This window comes from Lepisma saccharinum, chromosome 3 (genome assembly GCF_977018435.1).
Source record: "Lepisma saccharinum chromosome 3, izLepSacc3.1, whole genome shotgun sequence".
NCBI classification, from domain to species: Eukaryota; Metazoa; Arthropoda; class Insecta; order Zygentoma; family Lepismatidae; genus Lepisma; species Lepisma saccharinum.
Window position 1 is genome coordinate 80,347,424 of NC_139231.1, and position 4,192 is coordinate 80,351,615.

Sequence of the window (4,192 nt, forward strand, 5' to 3'; positions counted from 1 at the left end):
ACTGTTGTGCTGTACTTGTAACATTCCTTCCAGAGTGATTCCACGACTCTGCTGAGTTCTGACTTCAGAACATTTAGAACACGATCGAAATCTTGGACCGCACTGTTGGAATTGTATGCACCCATGGACAGTCTCGGAAACAACTTCAGATCAAAGACCGAGTGACGCAACCACCACGCATTAGAAAAGAATAATGATCATCACCATCAACATGGTTCTGCCATTCTAGAAAGGCAAGAACCAGCAATTAGAGACAGAGAATAACCCATTGCGTGCACACGGAGGACAACAGGACTGACACAGTTGTCCCGGGAGCATGATTAATGAACAAATGCCGGTGATTGTCGTTTGTTTTCGGATGGGAAGCCATTAAGAAGGTGTTACAAAACCTCCCTCCTCCTCATCCAGCGTCAGGCGAGAGCAGTTTTGCTTCTCTGTGTCACGGTCCGGTAACCACAGACATCATGCGCTGCCTCCTGTACAACGAGGCTTAATTAAAGAAATGAATGGGCTGTTAACGGAGCTTCTCCCATGACAAATGGATCCATGGCCCAAGATGGCTTCTCAGGTATTTGCGCTTCCATACGCGAGCAAGGCACGAACTGAGGGACAGTGCTATCGCTTATAAATGACCGTCTTGGCAAGGTATGGCATCCAGCCATTTGAAGTCATGACACCCTTTCAAATTGGAATTATTTACTGAGATGTCTCGCATCCGAGAAAGAAGGGCGTCAGCCGAAACTCTTCAAGGCAAAGTCCAGACTGGTGACGCATTTATGATTTTGGGAGGGGGCTATTTTTGTAGTGGTGCCTATTATAATTTCTTAGTAGAAGTCTCGTTGGACCCATAATCTCAGCCAAAGAAGATTCTGGTTCCAATCCTGGGTAGAACAGGTGTTTCGTTTCTTCTTCAGTTCATACAATTAGTGGTTTATCCAGAATTTTCCATCTAGAGGGTCTGTGAGGGTAAATTTAGAGCCAAACTCATGGCCCTGATTAGCGTAATGAAGCGGCGAAGAGGAATGGAAATTTAGTTTCTTAGCTGCCCACGTCGTTTACGATTACATAGCAGTTATTTTATGTAGTGAATTACTGAAAATGAATATACGCTTCAGAAGATGATTTTAAATCAGCTAGTGATAACTAAAGAGGGGAAGAGAGCGAATTCTTGCGTAGATGTATGTCTTACCTCTTCTTGATATTCGCAAACTTTAAGCATATAAATTCATTTCAGTGTATTTGAATCTCTTCGGTAATATTTTATAATGCATCATTAGTGAACACATATCATATCTTCTCATGCATGTAATTTCATATAATATCGATAATACGAATATTTATTCACACACACATAAAATATAAATATATTTGTTAAATATTTTTGCCTTACTTTACACTCTCCTTGCGAGATTGGTAAATTTGTACGTTTTTCTTTACATAAGGGTAAATCACAATTAAAAAATAAATGAAAATTGCAGTGCATATTTAGTGCACATTTTGTTATGTTGAAGTCGGCGCAATATTAGTAACACACACACACACATAACTTCAAACACATCTCAGTAGCTCTAAATTTCTTCAGTTGACTCTCTTGGATTTGAATTTTGTTATTAGCGTTGCTTTTCTACCACTTTTAGCTAGTCTTGACGATGAGGATGAGTGGTGATATGATGAAATTGATGACGGGACAATCAGAAATTAGACTCATGGCCATAAAGGATTCGAACCCAGGAGCCTTGGCGTCGTAGCGCGCTGTGCTAACATCTCCGCCACCTACGTCGGCTTATTCTCTTTGAATTGAATTGAATTGTTGTTTTTAAGTCCCCTTTGTTCACAGAAAGGCTAATTGGGACTGGACCTACAGTTTATAGTGGGATCCGAACCACTGTGCCTCCACCGGGTATCCAACCAGAGACCCCTTCATTACAAGGCGACGACGCTACCACTCCGTCACCGGGGAGGCACTACTTTGTTTATACTTACGTTTGCAGGAAATACGTTCATGTGAACATAAGTGTGAATGGATGTCTACATGAATTATTCTACTGGCTGCAAGTCAGGCACAACGCTCCAGGTTAGACGGATTAATACATTCCAGTCTTTCCAAAGTGGCAATCCTTCTATGTCGATGCTCGTCCTGAAAAGTTGTTAGTCATTATTTGGCACTCAGCCTGTTAATTTTTTAAAGTGGAAAACAGTGGAAGAGAAACATGAGCATCTAAGTGGATACTGTACCGATTGAAAAAAAAATTAACGAACTTAACAAATTCTTCTTGTTCATTGAAGGAAGCAATTAATACTGGCGCCGAAGGTCACAGATCAAGAAATAAAAACATGGTACCGAAAGGAATACAGCGTTCTTCTGCTTTTTACGTAATTGGAAATTTCAAAGGTAGCTGTGAAATTCGTGTTTTAATTTCATGAAGTTAATAAATCAATCTTGGACACTGGCTTCTCAAAGTGTTGAGGGTATTGAGGGGTGTAGAAGGGGAATGGTGCCGAGGGCAAGTGGGTACCGAACAAGCGGAAAGAGTAAAAATGGAAAGGGTAAATGTTGCACCTCGCAAATGCCTCTCTTTGTTCGGAATTCTACCATTCAGAGTGGGAATGAACGGATTTTCACCTTCCCTTCATGTAGATTCAATTATACCTGGCAAAAAATGTAAACTTTTATCCCTGACAGTGATAACTGTATCTATTCCAAAACAATATGATTGTCAGATTTGTAGCTCTTAGTATTTCCTCAGTGCATGAAGCTAGGTAAAAGCATGAAAAACTGTTCACTAAGTTACCAGTAGTAGTAGGGGAATCACTTTAACACAGTTAACAACAAATTTACACTAAGTGTTTCCCCCTCCCCTATTGTTGTAAACAATTGCATGTGTTCACAAAAGTTGTAAACAAGTTTGACATGTAGTGAATGGAAGTGTAGGGTGAATATATAATGTTCTTTTGTTATTAACAAAAGAACGAGAGGGGAAAAGTAAATGAAAATAATATTTTGTATATTTATATAAAAGGAAACCGAATAATCAATGGCGGCCGCGATTTTTACAATAGCTCAACCCTGAGAAAAGTGGAGGGTGAATAAATAACGTTCTTTTGTTATTAACAAAAAAGAACAAGAGGGGAAAAAGTATATAAAAAGAAGCCTTTTGTGTATTTATATAAAAGTAAACCGAAAGATCAATGGCGGTCGCGTTTTTCACAATAGTACAACCGAGAGAGCGCAGCTGTTTGGAAGATGAAAAGGTATAGCCCTACTGTTTTTCAAGTGTACAAAACAAGTTTTAGTGAAAAGGTTTTTACAATGTGAGAGGGAAGACGCGGTATTGTTATTGAATGAATAGGTTCGGATTTTGTAGTGCGAAATACAAAAAATAGTTAGTTATGGGCTGCACATAAGTTAACACCGCAGAAATATTACAGTAGGTGTAGGTTCAACCACCAGAGCATTTCTACCATGAAAAATATTGCTTAGGCTGTAATGTTAGCTAAAGATGCTGATATTAGAAACTTAAAACATTACTTACGAAATTTGAAGAAAACTGATAATCTGTTAGACTGTAAACATATTTTATATTTAGTCTACACAAGATGACAAAATTTTAAAAAATGGTAACCGCCAGGACAGGTATTCGAACCCTGGACCGATAGGTTAATAGCCTAAGACTATACCAACTAAGCTATCCAGGCACAAGGTGTTCTTTTCTTGAATAGTTAGTTATGTTAAGAAATATATTGAAACATCTGACAACACTTGTGGTTCTCCAATTGTGGTTCTCCCTCCACTTCTCTCTTAATCTATTGTGAAAATCGCGGCCGCCATTGATTATTCGGTTTCCTTTTATATAAATATACAAAAGATTATTTTCATTTACTTTTCCCCTCTCGTTCTTTTGTTAATAACAAAAGAACATTATTTATTCACCCTCCACTTCTTATACAATATAAACCTCCTTTCCTTTTATATAAATATACAAAACCTTTCTTTTCATGTACTTTTCCCCTCTCGTTCTTTTATTACTAAGAAAAGAACATTATATATTCACCCTACACTTCAATTCACTACATGTCAAACATGTCAAACTTGTTTACAACTTTTGTGAACACATGCAATTGTTTACAACAATAGGGGAGGGGGAGGGAAAAACACTTAGTGTAAATTTGTTGTTAACTGTGTTAAAGTGAT

The 4,192-nt window shown here is 38.2% G+C and overlaps 1 non-coding gene across 1 annotated transcript; it reads right to left on the minus strand.

Annotated features, from left to right (window-relative positions):
• Positions 1-3,623: 3,623 nt before the first annotated feature.
• Positions 3,624-3,696, minus strand: TRNAN-AUU (transfer RNA asparagine (anticodon AUU)). The gene has a single exon. It is a non-coding gene; the product is annotated as a tRNA-Asn (tRNA).
• Between the last annotated feature and the right edge of the window lie 496 nt (positions 3,697-4,192).